Source organism: Pieris brassicae, chromosome 1, assembly GCF_905147105.1.
Source record: "Pieris brassicae chromosome 1, ilPieBrab1.1, whole genome shotgun sequence".
NCBI classification, from domain to species: domain Eukaryota; kingdom Metazoa; phylum Arthropoda; class Insecta; order Lepidoptera; family Pieridae; genus Pieris; species Pieris brassicae.
Window position 1 is genome coordinate 1,802,443 of NC_059665.1, and position 23,192 is coordinate 1,825,634.

A 23,192-nucleotide genomic window follows, 5' to 3' on the forward strand; every position below is an offset into this window, starting at 1 on the left:
AAATCTGAGGCCCAGACCTAAAAAGGTTGTAGCGCCATTGATTTTTTTTAATACTTTAATATCCGAAAACAGGTTGTTAATAAAATTGTTTGTAGAAAGTAAGGACTGAATTTAAAATATGTACTATAAATACATATTTAAGATTTCTTTACACTGTTAAAAGATTTTCTTTTATCCAAGCGTCATGTTGGTTAGTATTAAACAATTTTTACAAAAATAGTACTGCTATCGACTTCAATGCCTCTCTTGACTGTATTCTAAGAACAGGTCGAGGTTTTGTCATTTAAGGGCTTCATTATACGGAATTTATGTTAAATTCCTTCGTATAATTAGAACCTTTTCTTCGAACGCGTATCGTTAAGACTACCTTTAGGCAGATTCCTTTAATTGCCTTGTTAGTCTCGCTAACGAAACAGTTTACTTATCAAGTTACGAAACGATTTTAAATGGTAAGAAATTTTTCTCAATCAAATTATTAGCATCGCTCATAACATACGTAAAACAGGCTATCACTGTATCGAAACCAGATTTTGTTGTTGTTTTCTTATTTGATAGAGGTTTTAACTGAAATTCTTAACCTTACACTGTACATGTGTCAGAGACGCTTTTGTTGGTTGACAACTTGCTTCAAGAAACAAATGACTATTAACAGTACAGAAATACTGTCCGTTAGATTCAACACAGTTAACCCTTATTATAAAGTTATAAGGTGTGCTACTAAGCAAAGTTAAAACTTCATAGATTTTGTTAAAACATTATTAACATGATTACAGTTAAGAAGATATTGTGAGACTTGTTTCCAAACTGGTAGTTTCCTGTGATATGGATAACCAGGCTTCCATTCCACAGCAATGTCATGTTGAGTGGTAACAAAAAGTACATAAATATAGGCAAACAAATTTAACGTTTTAAATAAGAAAAAAAACAAAACAGTCAACTGTTTAAAAGTAATTTGAAATCAAGTTGTATGCAAGGGTGTGTGTATGTGTATGTGTGTGTGTGATAGAGAGAGAGGGTGTGTACGTTTGTGTGTGAGTGAGCGTTAGGAGGGTGTGCGTAGGTATGTATCAGGCACACGCCTGAGAACATATGATATAAGATTAAATTGAATTTTACTAGTAATTTAGTAACCATAGGAATCCTGAATACGCAATAAAGTTGGTTGGTACAGATTCGGATCACATTTAAATTTATGACTACACAGATAGACGAAATGACAGCGCGTTCTGTATGATTGTCATTTGTCAACAGCATGTCCAATACGCGTTGACATGCGACAAACGTCATATTATGTCCTTTTGTCCAATAACAAACGCACGGTTATCTTTCGAGTTTCACTGAGTTAAATATCATGCCAGCTAAAATGATCAAAAACTTTTGTGATATCAGAAAGTGGGCGACACTTTTGGATTTTTGTCTTGGCCTTGGCCTAGTGCGTGGGTTCTTTTATACGATTAGAATACGATACTTTAGAAGTCCTTGGCTCAATCCGTAAAAGTGTATTGCGTATATATAAATTATTAATACCTTCATCTTGATGTAGGCTTAATTATTTGTATAAAGGTATCGCATAAAATAATAATAAACCAATTACTGCTAATAATATTATAAGCGACTAATCACGACGCTGACAATTCATAATATATTTTAGTCTTATTACAAAATCCTGTTTGGGACCAAATCCAAATCATTTAACTACAAATTGATGACTGTTTCGTTTTTTTAAGTCTGTGAAATATTTTGTCCACACTCGAAAAATATAATTAATTTCGAACTTTATTATCTTATAACGTAACAAGTATTAATTGTTGAATTATCACAATTATTTATTTGAATACTAGCGTACTCCACAGACTTTATTTCTGTACACACATCTTAAATTCAAAATTACAAACTTAAAAAAAACATCTAAATTATTAAACTCTCATCAAAATCAGTCTACCCATTTATTGCATTACGGCTTCGTCGGGAAAGATTCGATCGTCTTGGTCCTGGCACGTTAAGCTAATAGAAATTCCAAATAAACACATGAACCGATCAACTTCAAAACTTCTAATTGTCAAATTTTTAATCATACATGATTATAGATAACTACAGATAAGTTTTGTCTTTGTCTATGCCCGTCTTCTGGTTCTAAGGTACCTTCCCATCAATTTTCAACCGCTCTTAAGTTTAACTAGTGCAACTAACACGACTTTTTATATACATATATAGATAGCATAAGCGAAAATGTTTTATTGCATACATACAGTTTTATTTATACATTTGTTTTAATCCCGTAATCTTTTGTCTGTTTTTGTCACATTGTGTTTTCGATATGATTGCGAGAAAGTCTGATTTTTATTTCTGGGACTATTTATGCCATTAAAGTTTCATATCTTTCGCAAGAACAGTGTAATGGTTACACCAATCATTATTAACAGAAGCCGTAAGCCATTTAATGTAATATTAAACATAAACGTTCACGGCAAATCAAAGTTTCGGTAAAAGCAATTAGTTTCAAAATCTAACAGCGAAAGAGAAATTTCGAACCGCGATTCAAGGCTCATTTTACGGTGATTCCGAAAGGTCCTTGCACCAAGCAGCTGGTTTGTTAAATAATTTTTACATCACACGATTTATCGTGTCGAATACCTTATGAAAACGTTTTCAAATCACTGAGCACTTCAGAATTAAAAAATGGGTTTTCTTTCTTAAAACTGTCTTCAAAATACAGTCAAACCTGGATAAGTGAGAACTGGGTAAGCCAGAAAACACTATAATGAGTGTATTTACCAGGTATCATCATTTGGCCATCTTAATACCTCTATGCACTCATAGAGAAATATATAATTGCCAGTCATTTGTCACGCGTTAACCACCATAACAGAGATTCATACTTACCTATATATACCCCTATAAGCAACATTGGAACCCTTTTAACTTCTACAATTTATGACGCATTCTTAAATTTCGAAGGACCCTTATTTAATTCAAATGTGTGTATTCTATTCATAAAGTCAAATGCGTACCGACTTGTTTGTCAAACAGTCTTGCTTAAGCAACAGTCAGTTCATAAACAGCTGTTGCTTAAAGGCATTGGAGTCGCTTCACAAATTGTATGAATATGCGGCGGTCGATCAAACTTTTGATAGAATTTATGTGCTTAAATCATACACATTTAAAAACAGAATCGCAAAAGATTTCAGATTTCTTCAAGTAAATGTTGTTACCATATTAATTAGATTAAACATATATGTTCAGCCTCTATTTCAATAAATATGTAATACCCATACATACACGTACGGTATTTCGTTTCTAACTACGTCATATTTGCCGTATTATTATAGACCTCTATAAGTGAGACTTCTGTGACTCTGTAAGGTAGAATTTCGGGTTTTTGAGAAACCTCTACAGAAAAAGCGATGGCGGTCACTTGAGCTTTCCCTTATCCAGGTTTGACTATAGTCAAGTGTATGTGCATATATAATACCTCAATATCCAGTTTTAAAATATCAAACTTATAATAATAATTATTATTATTTGCAATTTGAATTAGAAAATATCATGGTGGTACAATCTGGCACATATTACGGCGTACAAATGTGTCTTAAAAGGTGGAATTTTACATAGAACCTACATATTACATTACATTATAGTTATATGTTATATTATGTTATTGTTATATCATCACTTTATTAAAGTATGTTATTACGTTATCAAATTAATATTAATTATAATATTTCACTAAAATAATCATAAATAGAAAATATATATATATTTTTTTAATTAAGTCGATAAAATCTCTAGAAGGAAGTTATTTGAATGTTTCAGAGCCTAACATTACATTGTAGTTTTTTTAACGCGGTGTAAAATCCTTGAAGTTATCAGACACGACATCGTATAACGTAAAAAACGTTTAAGCTTGATGCGCATACGATAAACGTTTGTTGATTGTTGAACCCGCAGTTGGAACTTAAAAGTTTTTAATTCAGTTTGCGAACTGACGCGCGCGCGATCGCACGTACATGCACGATCGCACGTACATGCACGATCGAACGAAAACAAGTGACTGTGCACGTGCTTACGTAAATATTGCATTTAATCGGATTAATCATTACTCCATTTAAGTTCAATGGCTTAATAAGAAGACTGAGTTATTCAACGGATATAAATTCTATTTGCAAATTTAACAGCAGTTCTATAAGTAGTATTGTAAACTTTTCTAGTATGATGTATGTTTACGAAGAATTAACAGCTGCAGGAACTAGGTTGTAAACACGTGCAAACTTTACAATACTGTTTTGCAGATGCTCCCGTTTCGCCTTGACCTTTTTAATTCATTCGCTTGAGTGATTCAACGGTTTTTGTACCTGCATACCTACCCGCCGATTGCAAGGACGAAATCCTGGACATAAAAACTGTATTAATTCGCATCTAATATCTCTATCATTTGAGACTCCTCTACTGAATATATTTCGGCCACAGATCTATGCGATTGTAAAAAAACATATTTATCAAACTTATGTTCGTATAATATTTTTTCATTAAAAGCTAATAGCCATCAGTAAAGCCAACTTTAAGTCCCTTCGTAAAAGTCCTGTTGTCAAATTATGGTCACCATGGCAACATTGAATTTCGTGTAAATCCTTTCTACATATTAAAGCACAAATCTGTTTTTAATGCAACAGTGAGTTAGTGAGTGAACTTTTTGTAGTCTGAATTTTTTGTAAACGTAATTATCTTCAGTTAAGGCTTGTTGATTCGGTAATGTTGAAAGAGTTTCTTATTTTTAGAAGACCTATCATTTTGGCTAATACCGTATCGATTATCTCCGATCGGGAACTCATTAGATAGTCGAATTGAAATTAGTTTCGCGGTCGTTGACTCCCAAGTTTATGTGGGATCTTCAATATAATTGAGCGTGATGCGTCGTCGGCTGTTAGACATAAATTTTATAATGTTAATGATTCATGAGTTTGGAATAAAAATTGTGAACTCTATAAGCTTACTTATTATTATTATTAAGCCTCATTTATTGCTTAAAACATCCATCTTTACAAAAGATACACAAGTAATTTTTTGGAGTTTACTCCTTAAGAAACGATTTGAGTTATAAGGCCCGGTACGGAAATTTTATGAGGAGTGAAATCAAGTGTAACACGAAAAGTTGAGGCGTTACGGAGAAAGAGACAAACATATATATCTGTAGGATTGAACTCATTCTCTCTCTAAAATTGGATTTGTATCAATTGAACACAATTATTATTGTTATTATTATTATTTATATTGTTTTGTAACATACTTTATTGAAGTAATATAAATAATCCGAATAATTACAGATATATGTTTGTTTCTCTTATCATTTTAGCAGATGCGTTCATTTACCCTTTTTTTCTATTCGATATATATCATAATTATCGTTCGTAAGGAGTAAACTCCAATCGTGCGTCGTAGCTGACACACACACACATTATTTTTTAAAGAACAACTTACAGAGTATAGACCTCCACCAACTGGTTCCCTTGTCTATCTTGAGCAATTTCTCTCATTCTCTCCACCAACTTCTTTAAGTTCGTCAACCCACCATCTTTATTTTCCCTTGTGGCCCATTCTACCGTTACAGATGTTTAATGATAACTATTTCCTGGAGATAAAAGGTTAATAAATACTAATATGTATCAATGATAAAACCAATATTGAGTTTCATTTGTTAATATGATAAATGTTAATGGAAAGTAAACAAATGATAAATACATATTTGTTTATTATTACGATAATGAAATATTTGTCAAATTTTCTTACAAAACTGTACGATGTTATTCACATCTACTAAGTAGGAGTATTTCTTTACTTCTGTACTCATGAATACTTTTTGTTTCCTTGCAATTCTCAAAATCTGGAAAAAAATATGAAAGTTTCTCATGAATAATATGAGGTTTTGAAAGTACGTGAATGAAAAGACATGTACTAACCATTTTCTAATAACATCTGACAATGTATTTCACTTTTTGGAATTGAATTCAGTTTTTAATCTCATCTCGAAACAAACATTTTCCCGGGAATAAAAAGATCGTTTCAAGCGTTGAAGTTATAGCTCTTTAGGTAAATAAGCTTTATATATTTAAACTATAAATAATTAAAGTCTAAACCACTTTAGACTTACATAAAAAAGTTATGTTGTTAGTGTTGGCCTAGTGGCTTTCATCCCCGAGGTTGTATGTTAGATCCCCAGCTGTGCACCAATGTATTTTCTTTCTATGTGCGTATTTAACATTCGCTAAACGGTGAATACATCGTGAAGAAACCTGGTTGCCTTAGACCCAAAGTCGATGGCATTTGTTAGGCATTACATACAGGAGGCAAATACTTGCCCATTAGATTGAGAAATGATCATGAAACCGATACAAAAATCTTAGGCCCAGACCTAAAAAGGTTGTAGTGCCACTTTTATTAGATATTTTATGTTTAAGCAACACAAACTTGTATAGATTGTAATAAAAAATTTATTTTCGAAAATCTATAAAAGTACGTAAGAATTTGTATTACTTAATTATGCGTCAAGTTTCATTCAGTGATGTCATCTATTGTAATAAAAATAGGAGGAAATATTTTTTTATGTATATTTCTAATTCACACAAAAATTACTAAAGCGATTTCAAAAATTATTTCACAATTATAAAGCCGCATCTTCACTGGCTGACATAGGATTTATTACATTTTCAAAAAAACTAGGGATCCCTAACAAAAATGTAATAATATAACAAAAGGTGTGAAAAAATTATCTATAAAAAATTGCATCGCATGCGCTGTGGAAACTATTTATCATAGAACAAAAAAAAAAATGGAATATTTTTGAAGTTCAATATATTACATAGTTATTGAACTATGATTATATAACCTGTAAAGTATTTTTTATATTTACTAATGTCGGATATTCTAGGTAAATGATGTTACGAATTAGATACGAAAAGTAAAATCTGCATGTTGATTAGATGATGAATGTAAGTGTGTATCTAAAAACTAAGAAAACTAAGTTGAATAAAACTTTATCATAACATAAATATATGTATAGTCCAACTTAGTAGACTACAACGACATCGGTATCTACGCGAGAGAAGCCGCGGTGCAATGCTAGAATATAATATTAAATTGTATTTAATTTTCTTACAATTCGTCTAGAATCTAGATTTATGAAATATTATTTCTATTGTTTAATAACACACTGCCCTACTTGTCTTAAATAACAATGGTATGTAGTAATTTAATTGATTTAACCCACAAAATTACTTAATCTGGCTTTATTATTTTAGTTTTAACACAATATTGTCTATGATTTAGGATAAACGTAGGTTTTTAAGTACGTTCCTGGTTTCCATAATATAACTTTTATAAGATTTCACATTATGATGTAATCAATTAAAACCTGGCAATTGTAGTAAATATTTTGTTGATCTTGGAACTTTTTAAATTAAATTTAAAATTTTACAAGTATGTAGATGTAAAACAAATAATTTCGAATTAGTTTTTTAGATTTCAAGTTACTAGTAATAATAATTAAGAAATGTATTGTGACATCGTTTGTAATATACATTTGTTATATATAACGTGTATAATATAACGTACTGATTTTGTAATTTATAACGTTTCTATCAAACATTAGAAATAATTTATAATTAATTTCTATGCGTATGTATAATTATTATTAAGCCTTTATTGCTGATAATATATATAAAAAATAATAATTCTAATACATAAATAAAACTTAATCTGTATTAGATTATAGAACACTTGAACCGTTTTGGGTATCCAGCGTGTGTTGTGACACATAGGTCTCTTCCAGCTGCTCCATTATTTTCTGATGTTAGCTATTATTGTCCAAGTTGTGCCTCCTATTATCTTTATATCGTCTGCCCATATTTTGCTCTGTCTTCCGCTTTTCCTTTTTCCATCGCGTTATTGGCATTCTGTAATTATTTTTGCCCATTTAAACCTGCTTTCTCTCGGGACATGTCGAGTATTAGACAACACTTTATATACTAATGAGTGGATATTAATAAATAAACACACAATTTTATTCATATTAGAATAACAAAATATATGGGTCAATTGAATTAAAAAAAACATTGATATTTTTTAAACCAAGGTCTACGTGTAAAGTTAGGTATGTAAAAGGAAATACAGTATATAACGGAGCACCTATAAATACGGCGGTCTAATGACTATTCATACACAGTTTTTGTGCAATAGTACTTCAACTGTACTGTTAGATAAATACATTGCTGTGATTGACATTATCGTGTTTCTTATCGCATCTACATAGTAAACAAAATATCAAGTACTCTAAATTGTAAAGTTTTTTAATGAGGTGACAATGCGCTTACGCAGACCCGCGCCCCGGATCTCAGAACTTGACTTGGGGACTGTGGGGCTGGGTCTACACTCAAATCTCCCTGCTATTGAGAGGGGAAGCGAGACTTCACCCACAAAAAACACCTCAGCCCTTCACACGCAATTAAGTTAGGCGCTCAATCACTCAGCACTCCTTCTGTGGGCATGTTATGCTGCAGTCCAGGCCTCCTCACTTCCTAGCATAGCCAATATAATACCCGGTTAAGAGAGGTCCGCCCCTATGACCGCTCCCTTCTCCAGGTGACACACGTCACACGTCACTTATGCAGATGGGCGGTATCCATGCCCTGACAGTACCTGCGAAAGCCAAAACGTCACGGCAACTCCAAATTAGTTAATCCATACCTTATCTAAACTATCTTTGGTTTACGCACTATATATACTATATATATATATTTATATATAATATATTTAGGTGAAATGCACTAGGATTCCCTGTGTTGTGGGCAGTTTCTTCCTGTTGACATGTAAACAGTACATTACTTTATGATTAAATTGAACAAATTTATAATCAAACTATTTTTGCACAATAAGCATATTTTCTGTATCAGCTTAGGACAGGTTGACAAGGTGGTTTGCTATTTTTAGTTTGTTTGTTTTTAAGGAAGTGGTTAAAGATGAAAGGGCCTCGGAAGGAGAAAAAGCGTTAAAAAAACACAAAAACATAACACGAATACTACAAAAAATCGCGGAACGTACATGGGGAAAATACCCCCAGGTGTGAGGAATCTAAAAAAAATTATTGACGTCACTAGTTGGACCAACCTGTATAATGAATATTCGTCTTTATGACCGCGTAATTTATAAAAATAACTTAATCGAAACTTATAAAATATCATATTGTTTTTTGAAAGGGAATCCTTTTATGGCATCAACTGACGGTTAACAAAGGGCTTACTGCGTTAATATCAAATCTTAAACAATATTGAATTGGTTATCCGACCAATGGTCGAGTATATTTTTCGTTGCAAGGCAAGTCTGATTTGGCATATGATGCATACTGCATAGTAAATTATACGATTGAAATACATAATAGATATAAATAATTCATATTTCTTATTAAGTTGTACATTAATAAAACAGTATTATCACCAAAGTTTTTAATAATTATAAACGGACATTACTGCTGGGACTAAAATAGAAAAAAAAAATGATTCGCTAAATTCCTTTTCAAGTGAAGTTCTTAAGTGAAGTGACATAAATGAATGCTGTCATGACAATGGAGAAGGGCGTGTTAGAGAAAGAGGCTCCCATGAAGGGAATCGTCGCCCAAGTGGTGACAATGCTCAATGGCCAGGCACAGAGGTATGTATAAGCCTAAAGTTTTTCTAATTACTAACGAGTACAGATACCGGCAAACTTCTTGAGCATTAAGCAAGGGAGTGGGGGAAAGCTTGCGCATCGTACACAGTGCGGGACACAAACGTCAACTGATTTACCAATCACGCGATCACCGATCACCACTCCCCCCCCCCCTCGCAGTGATACCTAAAAATCGCTCCTGCCCAGGCAAGGACATATTATGTTCAAGATGTTTGCCGGTATCTATATTCGACGCCAGACATTCTTACGCCGTGGACTAGAAGCATATAGCAAATATACAATTAATCTATTCAAACGAGAATTTATTACATTATTTACTTGACAATTCGTCAAGTATAATTAATAATTCATTGGCAGCTCGTTGTTAAAACTTTACATGACCTTACGTGGCAGTCAATTGTTAATTTGTTTAAAAACTTTCACATTATTAGCTATTGAAATTCATACATGACTATTTCGATAAAACATTTTCGTATACTTCACGATAATCTCTATTTCAATCATATATTTGGTTATAGTTTAAGCAAAAAATATTCTAAATATAAATCCATTATATTATCTGGGGCTACCAAACACGCCCACGGAGTTCATTCATTCAAAAATATACTTTGCTACGATTGATCAGTACATCGGTAAAAATATTTTCTATTTATATAATAATTGAAAACGACAGACGTGGTAACTCACGCTCTGAAACTGAAATAGAAATTGGCAGGCAATTACAAGGTATACAGATCATAGATGGAATGAACTCACACGTTGGGAAGAGAACCGTGGAAGGACTACAAAAACGATGGGCTGATGACAAAATAAAATCTAGGAGTTATCGATGGAAGACGCGAAAAATAGATCTGAATAAAAACTTCATACAGACTAGCCTATAAAAATAACTACCTTTTTTATATTGAGGGTAATTCATTTCCGCACAGTATTCAGTTACAGTAGGGTTGCAATTTCTTGCACCCAACGCACAGTATGCACACACATTCAATACATGCTTCCTCACATCTTGAAGATTTGTGTCACGCATCCGTACCTATAGTTTACCTTGCTACGGACGAATGGATGAGCGAGAGTGTTTGGAAGTAGGGCATACTTCCAAACAATAACCTACACTAAGTGTGTGATAACAAAAGTTTGATATGTATATTTTACTGTAAATAGTATTGGATTAAAGTGGCTTTGTTGTTATATAATAATCATAATAATCCTTTTTTGTTAACATTCGATTCACACACCTTTTATATATGTATAGATAAAAATAGACGACTAAAAAAGTAAAAACTTATACTAACACAACTAATACTAATATTAACTAGCCATTTATTGTATGGCATGTTGCTAGTTGCTAGTTTTGGCCTGTCATTTAAATTTTAATTGGAATGTATTTTGTTACAACATTTAGGATTGGGATTAAAGACATATAATAATTTTTTTCATGCAAAATAGCAAACTCTAAAAACAAACAAATAATAGACAATCGATTATCTAAAAAATCTAATATAAGAAATATGATTGATTATTTGTTTACATATATCTTTACTTATCTCATCAAAACAGAGTATTGATATAAAACAAAGAAAATTGTAATAAATAATTAATAATAAAGGAAGGAGATATAGGTAATTTTAAATGCTATCATTGTTAATAATATAATATAAATGAATAATAATTAGAATCTATGTTTTGTGCTAGTTTTATAAACTAGGGCGTGAAAATGATTTTAGATGTATGACGAACAATTATTCGTGTGGATTAGGTTCATCATCAGGCGGTATTAAGCGAAATAAAACAACCATATCATAGTCTATGTCAGAAATTAATTTGACGAAGGTAAGGCTGATTCTAGTATGAAATTATTTCTCGAAGATAGATCGCACCTATTAGCCAAAGATACCGTAAGATTCAGTCTAAACTTTGGTCTAAGAATGACTCATTACTCAAAATGTATTGTCTCATTTTCAATTTTTTTAATTCCAATATTATGTTTGATAGTTTCGACTTCAAATTGCCCATAGTTTACGCTAAGCTAAAATAACACATTATGGGCGCGAATCATACATGTGATCACAATGCATGTTATTATGACATATATATTTAAAAATGTTAGTTTGAAATTATCATTTATAAAACTGCAAATAAGAGCAAAAACTGTAACATGGTCCGGGAATGTTTTCAGAAAAAATGCAGTTTAAAAAACTGTGTTATGCAGGTTCTTATGGGCTTAGTGTAATGTAGTTCTTACTTACTGAATTCCAAATATTTACCGTAGTCATAAAAGCTTATATAATATCCAACTACACTTCTGACTCGCAATTATTGACGGTAGTATTCAATCGAATTTCTAGTATCTCTTCAAAGTTTAGGTACACTTGAGCAAATCAGGTTTTGTGGAGACTTACATAATATGATGATGATGCTAGTACCTTACCGATATGGTTAAGACCTTCTTGAAGACGGTTTTTTTCATGTATTGTTTGTTATGAGGCTTAAAGGTAGGTACAATATTATGGACCCTGTTAGGGCACAGCAAAAGAAGGCATTACAAAACCTATATAACATAACTAATAGCAACAAAGTAGCACATAAAAACTTCACACTCCAGGCTAGTACCAATTACATAGAATAACATTTTTTATTTATTTATTTAATTTTGAATATTTAGGGATTAATAATCATGAAATTAAGCTATATTTTTGTCTTCTAGGTACTCATTAACGCTATAATAACATTTACGCATAAGAAGTTTTTTTAGTTTGTTTGTAAATATATGTATCTTTTTTTTTCATTTCTTAGTGTCTCAGGTAGTTTATTATAAATTTTTAACCAATTATTATTTGTTAATTGCTTATCTGTTCTCTGTGCTGTCAATACTAAGTTGAATCTTTCAAATTTGACAGTTAATAGATGGCGTAACAGTTAATCCGATTCCTTGATGTCATAAAAATTTGGTGTATGGTCTTTTTACGATTGGTCGTAAACGTAGATCTTGTTTAATTTCCTATTTATATTTTTAGACGTTTAAAAATAAAAATATCTAGAATAATACTCGACTTATAGCACAAAATAGTTTCTCCTTTATATGTATTTTTTACTATGCCTACCTTTTTAGAAGCTACTTCCCGATATATGGAACATTATTCTATGCCCCATTCAGAACAGTTGTGTCAATTATGAATTTTCATATAAAATTAAATTTTCATAATTCTTGATTGGTGTATTATAGTATATATTAATATTTATATTAAAATAAGGAATAGGGCCACTATAGGGCTATTTACTAATTTAGATTTATGATCAAATATAAATCTTCCATTATAATCTACTTAAACTTTAAACCCTTTTATATCTTAACTCGAAAATTAGCTTTTATCACTCCATTACGTAACAGAAAACCATTAAAAGTGCTAGATGTCAAAAAGTTATTAGGTAACTTTTTACTTATATTGCTTGAAGAATCAGACGTTCTTATCTAATCCGTTTTCAAATCTGTAAAATGATTGACTGGTCATCTCGGATTACATAATTTAACACGGTTTCTATGTAATTACTATTCCTAAAATCTAGCTGTTAGTTCTGTGATTCTTTTTGGTCGCCGTTGTATTGTATTCATATTTTTATTTATTTACTAGCAATCTTACAGCTAACATACATATTTTGAAACAAAACACTTAGAATATACAAAGCCAAAACAGATTACATAGATAAACAATATATATGAAACAGAAAATATAAGTACATTTATAGACAAAAATTAACATCAAACGACAAATAATACATATTTCAAAGAAAAAACTAAATAGTTACTGCTAAACAAAGTCAAAGTCTTCCTGCCTCTTCAAATATTTCCTCACATCCTCTTAGGTGAGGTGGAACATATCAACATCCTCATAATTAGTGTCATAGTTAGAAAAAACCCGAAACATTGGCGAATTATGCAAATAATTCGTTTTTGTACTATAGAACAATTGTAGGAATCTTATCGCATAAGGTGGATTTCTTAGAAAAATTAACAAATTACTTTGCTTAGTTAGAAAAATAAAGTGTAACAAATATTTTATAATGCATTTCCCTCGCTCCTGACTACAGTTACATGACTAAATGACATCGCTAATGTATACTTTCGTATATGTGTTCTGAGAAATAATTAAATATTAATAATAATAATAATATTATTTGCGACGAACATAAGTATATATGAGGGGTGTTCAAGTTATTTATTCTCCTTAGAAAACATTAAATACTGGGAGGCATAGTGTTGATATTAAACATAATAAAAAATACAATGAATTCTCTTTTGTTTATATTTTAAAACTTCTTCTTATTTGCGTAATAAAAATTAATATAATTGAAGTTCGCGCGGTAATTATCTCTGCTTTCAAAATTTGGGAAATTGTCCACAAATTATCGGAAGCTGAATTTTTTGAATTCAGCCATTTTGATATATTAAGGAACAGTCCACGTTTCAATAGAATACATAAGTAGATTTTAAATGATTTTATAAAGGTGTATCTGACTAAGAAATGCTCTGGCATTACGAGTTACAATTTCATTTTCACTGATTCGTATTTATACAAATACTTGCGCGTACACACAAATTCCTATGCTCATACCGTCAGTTGAGATGCTTCGGTCACGAGTGTTGGACCTTTTTGGGCCATATCGACACTGAGTTGAATCCATCTAAAGTTAAGTAACACTTGCCGTAGAATTTCGAATGCATTCAAGGTGCCTTCCATTCCTTCAAAGTGCGTTTTTGTACCGGTTTTTTTCATACGCTTTTAAAGCTCTGATAAGCGTAGGTATATTATGCGTTACTATGTCTACCGTTACTTACTTTAGAGTACATATTATTATTTTACAAGCAACTAAAATTATTGCATATTTTACTAACAAAAACAGTCAGTGTTAATACATAAAATACTGTATGATATGCATATTAATAATTTAATTACCTTAAGGAACCATTATAACAAAACTTCAGCTATTAAGGACAGTCATTACTCGTAATGATAATTATTATGTTCTCTGGAATGTGTTAAAACTACACCCGGAAATGGTTTACATACTAACTAATTTGCTTTAAAACAAAGCATGCCTTGAACGTATTTTTTACTAGAAATCCACAGGTATTTTTTTCTAATTTGTTTGTTTTTAATTCATTTGAACTAATAACCGCTTAGTTCTTACAAAGGTTTGATATAATTTTGTTACGCTGTTTCAATAGTCATTATATGTGTTTAGAGAATAAAGTTACATTTTATGACCTCATTTTTACAAAACTTTTACGTACTGGTGTTCTTGTAGAAGGATTCAGTTTACTCTTACTGTTACTCGTAAGTGTTATGACTGGAGTTTTCGCATACAAAAATATGAGCACACAAAGCTGTTGAATGGAACAAGTGACAAAGTTACAGTTACGTTGACAATGGCATCTCCACGTTTCCCTCGTTGCGTGTAGACTTATCAGGTCTAGGCTGGTATTAAGTTGATGTTGTCTTTCATTTACAAGTACATAATTGAAAGGGAATCTCATTTCCCTGGATTACAACGCATCACACTTACGTTGGCGTGTTTTATAACAAGCAATACTTCTTAGTTATATAATTCTGCATTCTAAATATTATCTTTAAAATAATAATAAATGCCGCATACTCGTACATGTAAATTTATAGGAACGTTTAGGCTATTAATAAACATAATATTTACTACAGTGCTTTAAGCAATTTTTCTATATTAATCGCTAAAACCTTCATCTACATATATAGCAAATGATACAGATAAGCCAATTATAATGTCTATGCGTTTGGCATAATTAAGTCAAATGTCTCGTTTTGGCATTATCCTTCTGTGAGTCAGCTGTGGTATGAGTATTGAGCGGTTCCACGCATGCGCTTTAACTGTTCCAAGGTCCAATACCGGCATTGGGCCTTTCACAAAATAAACAAACCTCGTCTGACAATGACCGAACGTTCCTCATGCTTTCTAACCGCAAAACAACTTAACGCAACATTACGGAAGTTATTTCCGCAGGCGTTTCGTTTTTAATTTTATATCATATTTTTGTATGTGCAGTGTCAGTGTATATTTTATATTTATACATTTGTATTTAACAGTTAGTTCATATGTTCTCAAAGTTGTATTAACGGAGTGGTGGTAACAACAGTGAAATTGATCTAATAATGAGTGGTTTAAGCAGACCCAAAGTTAATTGTACTTCAAAATATAAAGAAAAAGATAAAATCGAAATAGACTGTAAAAGAAATCACGTTGAATTCGTTCAGCGTCAATGGGTAGGGTCGCGAGATTGAGTGCGCTCAGTTGAGTGAGTGCGTGCGCGCAGTGTAGTAGTTATGCGTGCCTCGTCTACCCCTGCATTAGGGGCTAGGAGACAGAAAACGGATTTGCACGTGGCTGAACCCTCAAGGTCCGCTAGTCCGGCCTCCAGTTTGCGAAGTCAACGGGCCAAACAATACAGGTTATTTTTTACATTGCTCATCATAACTGTATTTTAAATTTGCTGTCAATGTACTATTATTATACAATATTGTGGTAAACTTTTAATGTTCAAATACATGAATAGGAAATTGTATATTGTATATCTATTACGATGTACATATACTTCCGGTTATATAAAATCTATATTGTGAAACAAATCGAATTTTATCGATGTGATAAGATACATTAATATAAGTGTATCTCGGATAAATGAGAAGGTCAAACTGTCGTATTACAAAACAAATTCGCTTAAAGTCAAGGCTCAACTACAATTTCATTGTTTTTGTTCTTTTGTTTATTGTTTACGAGTTTAATACAACGAATCTGTAAGACTAAACTAGTATAGTTTGTGTATAGTTAAATCAATGCATTCGATTGCTTGTATAAATATTCGGTTATAAGTATTGTTCGCGCTTCGGGCTTATGGTTTACGTTTTGAGAAAGGTAAAAATTGTCCTAGAAATTATACGAAGCCTGGTTTTCATGATTGAGTGAGCGTGTCGAGTTTAGAGAAATGTGTCCGCTTTTTATTTTTTCGTTAATAATTCAACTGTTGCATTGTTTTGTACGCTCTAACGCCGAATTTCATAACCGGATGTGATTTTCCTTGCTCGAACTAAAGGGTTGTTATATTTAAAAATGAGTTAATTTTTGTTTCATAACATAGTTGTGAAATTGATCTGCCGCCAGTCCCTACTCCCTATATTAGCCCCCATGTTGTCGGTCGCAGCACTTCCGCCCATGTTTTATTCAAACTTACTAAACAATTATTTATTGCTTTATTTATATAAAGGAAAATATTTTCCGCCATTAATTAAATATTCGTATTATAGGCCACCACGACATCGTTTACTTAGAATTACACAATGATTTATCTTATTCTTTTAAATCTATTTATTAATCATTTTATAATTAATGAATTTAAATAAAATAAAATGTAGTTACAATTCTTCTTATTTTTTATTTACTATATACTTTTATACACAAATCTTCCAAGACTTCTTTACTTACACTCTTAATTTTTAACTGTTATTATTTTTTCTACTACTCTCTGGCTGAATGACCAGCGCTGTGAAACACGTCTGCTCCACAGCATAATGCTGAGCAAGGGCCAGTGACTACCACAGCTCGCACGAATTACACACTTAAAATTTACTTTATTCGTTAGTAATGAATATTATGCCTATGCCTTAAACAAAAGTTATTACGTTACACAGTTAAAGTATGCTATATTTTCTACTAAAAATAAGTTCTTATTATAATTCAGACTTAATAACACCTTGATTAAGTTCATACTTAAAAAATACATCACAAACACCTTTTCGATTAATCATGAGAAAAATTGAAAACACTAATTGTTTAATAATTGTTGATAGTTTTCATAGTCCAATAAATACATGCAAACAGAAAAATTATATACAATTTCATATAATTCTTAATAAAATTATTGTCCTTTCATGCTAACCCTCTTGGGAAATTAGTGGTGGTGTCGTCGACTTCCACCTCCAGGCATTTTTCAAGTTATTTAGACTTCAATGCCACGATTGGTTGCTTAGCATCACATGGGCCGATCAAGTACAAAAATCATCGTCCTTAAAAATGTACATTGTAATAAGAGGCGCTGGACACAGGTCGAAAAAGATAGTCCAGCTGTTTGCTCGCTGACCGCGACGCACAGACAAAAGCCACCGACTGAAGAAAGACTTACATCACTATTATGATCAAAAATATGTTACAAAGCTAATATGTATAGAATGAGATCACAGTAGCGATATTGTGTATCTTATATATTACTATAGATTTTATATTTAACAAACAAATATAAGGTATTTATAATATTCTGAACCTACATAGTAAATTTTTAATTGTAATGTTGGCGCTTTCCTGGTGCTTTACTCAACGAATAAGTATCGCAATACAGTGAGGAAATTCTGCCAGCATTAAAGGTACACTGCCACTACAAACTTTTAAAAGTTGTTTTAATTTTCTATTTTACAATTTTTTTATTATATATATTAAATACTTTTTTCTTATTTCGACTCGATTTAGTATTGGAGAATGTATTGAAATTTGTGAATAAATAAATAAATTCAAACCTTAAAAATACAATCTAAGACATTCCTTTGTTTAAAATAGTATTATATACAGGCACGATTTATTGATAGATTATCTATTAACGCTTTTTCAATTTTCACATTCATTGTTCGTGGAACGTGCGTTCATGCAGAAATGTGAGATTCTTTACATTGTTTGAAAACAGCTGACATTTTATAACATGAATATAAGTTAAGACAGTTTTGTTCGAGATTGTTAACGGGTTTGCGATAAGTATTCTTGCGAACTTTGTTTACAATTATTGTGTAAATAAAATGCTACAGATATTTTAGACTTTCGTGCCACTGCCAACTGCTGTAAAGCGCTCAAAACTAGTAAAATGTAAAGAAATAATTATATTTTTCAGATAATCAATTATTTAATTTTGTTTGTTAGTCTGTGGAATGGACGCTAGTTTTGTTTGTCTATGTATGTGTTAGTCATTTTAATTTGAATACGAAGTTTTTTGTTTGTACATTTTGGATTGATTATAAAACAAAATAGGATGAATGAATGAAATAACAAACTCTAAATGTTGTTTTAAAATACATATTGCAATACATTTGAGTTTCATTCATTATATATTATATATATATATATATATATATATATATAATACTTTATTAATTATATATTTGAATAAACGAATGTTGTCGAGTAAAAGTCAAAAGATACAGTCGTTTTTAAAAATAATTTCACCATTCTTTATTATCGCTGACGCTATATTACCCAAATATTGAAATATATCCAGCCTCGCGGCAATGGTAATGATAAAAAATTGGCATTCATATCCGTTAAACACACGTTACTTTTATCACAAACAGGTGTTTATTAATTCAGCTGATATTGGTTTTAAAACTCATTCAGATTATTTATTATCGACTATGGAATCAATTTGTTATTTTGAATTAAATTGCTTCTCTAGGCAAAGGCGTCTCACCAGCCACTATGACATGCTTGCAAACATAAAAACAAACAGTTCTTTTACGTGTTAATTATCAATCTCAAATTACACAAAAACTATATTATATTTCGATACAAACGGTCTCGGACGAAATTAAATTCTGAGAATGTATCGGAATTAGGATTATACAGATTACACTGAACAATTCTTTGTTTTTTACTGATACAAATTTTACATACGCATACTATTATAACAGTTGGTAAAATGCAATTATAAGTTTTGGGGTTACAAAAGGCGTCAGAAAGGCTCTTCAATTATTGCCTTCTTTCAGTCGTTAAATGTTGCATTGTTAATTACATATTATTATTATCTATATATATATATATATATATATATATATAATCTTGCACGTAGATTTGCATTTATTTGTTTAAACGTACTTATTTTTAATCTGTAAACTATTCATAAACAATGATGTCGCATATATTCGAAATTTAAAAAGTTTTCTCGTATATCTGTTTAAAACTTCAACGATACTCTTTGGAATGAATTTTTTAGCAACCGCATAAACCTGTATAGCGTATATTATGTATACCACAGATAATAACGGTAGTATTTATTACACTTTATAAAACACAAAAATATCATTATTTTATTTTATAAATAGAAGCCACCATACAGATGTTTTTCTTCTACATTAGGTGGTATGTTCGTGTAATTTTATATAATGTAATGAAATATATGGATATTAATTTATATCTAGCTTATTAATTTTAATTTTGTTAATTAGTTTTGTGTTGACACACCTAAAAAAACTAATTTTCCTAAAACCAATAGGAGTGTTTCGCTTTAACGTTAACCTTTTTTTATATTCCAACATATAACATTTCTTGTTAAGAATTTACAAATTGTGTAAATTAAAAAAAATAAGAATTCTTTATATAAAGACCAAAATATGAAGTGAGATTTTATAAAATGTTTTATTTAAACGGGGACATTGATAATTCTTATCTCTAATCTTATTAGATTATTATATTTGATAAGACAATTTAGGACATATATCTAGTGGTTATTTATCATATCAAATCCACTTAATGGCATATGTATTCTCTACATAACATATTCTTAATATATTTCCGTGTCAATCAGCACGTGGAAATGTCCACAAATATTGCATCACCAGGAATACCTAGATAGGGATCTAGGGTAAGTGACGTAGCCAAGGGCAACGACATCTATGTTACAAATTTAGCGTCAGATTCAGAAAGAGACATATCGCTATGCCTGACTCCAATACTCAAGGATACACACTACACTACACCCCACAGTAGTCAGAAACACAAGTGTCTCTGACTACTTACGGGGGCTGTCTCAACTCATGTATGTAAAATTTGAGACACATTAAACGTTTTTGATATTTTTTTTAAGGATTTTGACATTGTAGTCAGTCTCAAACAGTATGTACCTATACAAAAAGTATAGATATTTGAAGTATTTTTTAAGATCGAACTCAAAATATAGTACAAATGTAAGGCCAGATATTTAAGTTTCAATGGCATCTTAATGCCACACCAATAAATATTTTAAGTAATTTAAATTTAAAATCATTTATTCATTTAGGTAACACAATGTACACTTACATACATCAATAAAGAAATACATATTAAATGCTAAATGTTTACAAATTTACGGCCAGTTCTCAAATCAGGGGCGTAGAACGGAAGAGAAGAACTGGCAATAAACTCTCCGCCACTCTTTTTAATCGACAAGTTTTTTGTTTTACAAAATATTTGTAAGGAGCTGCAACCATTACGCCACGATCCACATGACATCTTATGTAATTAATTATTAAAAATTGAAGGTTTTAAGTTGTTTTTTATTAAAATGAATTGTAAAAATTGAACTAATACAGTTTCTCTTTTAAAATGATTGTATAAAAGCGATAATGTGGTATTAATGTTCCAATACATTGGACATTATAAATGTATCTAATGTAATACGATTCCACCGGATCGCAATAAAAGCGATAATGTGGTATTAATGTTCCAATACATTGGACATTATAAATGTATCTAATGTAATACGATTCCACCGGATCGCAATAAAAGCGATAATGTGGTATTAATGTTCCAATACATTGGACATTATAAATGTATCTAATGTAATACGATTCCACCGGATCGCAATAAAAGCGATAATGTGGTATTAATGTTCCAATACATTGGACATTATAAATGTATCTAATGTAATACGATTCCACCGGATCGCAATAAAAGCGATAATGTGGTATTAATGTTCCAATACATTGGACATTATAAATGTATCTAATGTAATACGATTCCACCGGATCGCAATAAAAGCGATAATGTGGTATTAATGTTCCAATACATTGGACATTATAAATGTATCTAATGTAATACGATTCCACCGGATCGCAATAAAAGCGATAATGTGGTATTAATGTTCCAATACATTGGACATTATAAATGTATCTAATGTAATACGATTCCACCGGATCGCAATAAAAGCGATAATGTGGTATTAATGTTCCAATACATTGGACATTATAAATGTATCTAATGTAATACGATTCCACCGGATCGCAATAAAAGCGATAATGTGGTATTAATGTTCCAATACATTGGACATTATAAATGTATCTAATGTAATACGATTCCACCGGATCGCAATAAAAGCGATAATGTGGTATTAATGTTCCAATACATTGGACATTATAAATGTATCTAATGTAATACGATTCCACCGGATCGCAATAAAAGCGATAATGTGGTATTAATGTTCCAATACATTGGACATTATAAATGTATCTAATGTAATACGATTCCACCGGATCGCAATAAAAGCGATAATGTGGTATTAATGTTCCAATACATTGGACATTATAAATGTATCTAATGTAATACGATTCCACCGGATCGCAATAAAAGCGATAATGTGGTATTAATGTTCCAATACATTGGACATTATAAATGTATCTAATGTAATACGATTCCACCGGATCGCAATAAAAGCGATAATGTGGTATTAATGTTCCAATACATTGGACATTATAAATGTATCTAATGTAATACGATTCCACCGGATCGCAATAAAAGCGATAATGTGGTATTAATGTTCCAATACATTGGACATTATAAATGTATCTAATGTAATACGATTCCACCGGATCGCAATAAAAGCGATAATGTGGTATTAATGTTCCAATACATTGGACATTATAAATGTATCTAATGTAATACGATTCCACCGGATCGCAATAAAAGCGATAATGTGGTATTAATGTTCCAATACATTGGACATTATAAATGTATCTAATGTAATACGATTCCACCGGATCGCAATAAAAGCGATAATGTGGTATTAATGTTCCAATACATTGGACATTATAAATGTATCTAATGTAATACGATTCCACCGGATCGCATTACAAATATATAACAAAGTGTATCCAAGTATTTACTGGAAAGTTTTCTGGTTTCTATAAACTTTACACACGTTTAGATTTCATTCAAATCTAGGTATAATGCTTAAGTTATTTATCACAATTATATATGTACCAGTCAACTGGGAAGCTCTAGGGAAGGGAGGGAACCTCTAAACAAATTAAGAATTAATTAAAAAATACAACTATTTTATCCAAATTAATTCAGTCAAATTTACAGTGCCACATACTTTTCTTGCCTTTGATTAGTAAATAAAATAATAAAAATTAACCATTATACCGGGGAATATTTTTTTTTAATTTGATGTTGAAGTTGACTTTGGGTCTAAGACGTGTCGGTCACAAACGCCTAACGATGGCATCCGCGTTCGAGTGAATGTCAAATGTGCACATAGAAAAAAGTCGGTACAGCCGGGGATTGAACCTACGACCACAGGGATTAGAGTCGCACTAGGCCAAAACTTCTGTCAATTCCAGGCTTAAGAAATTTGTTTTATAAAAAGCAGTAAACGTATGGAC

The 23,192-nt window shown here is 31.2% G+C and overlaps 1 protein-coding gene across 13 annotated transcripts in view; it reads left to right on the forward strand.

The window, feature by feature from the left end:
• LOC123720678 overlaps nucleotides 1–23,192 on the forward strand; it is a 113,536-nt gene that overhangs the window by 81,583 nt on the left and 8,761 nt on the right. The window lies entirely within an intron of this gene.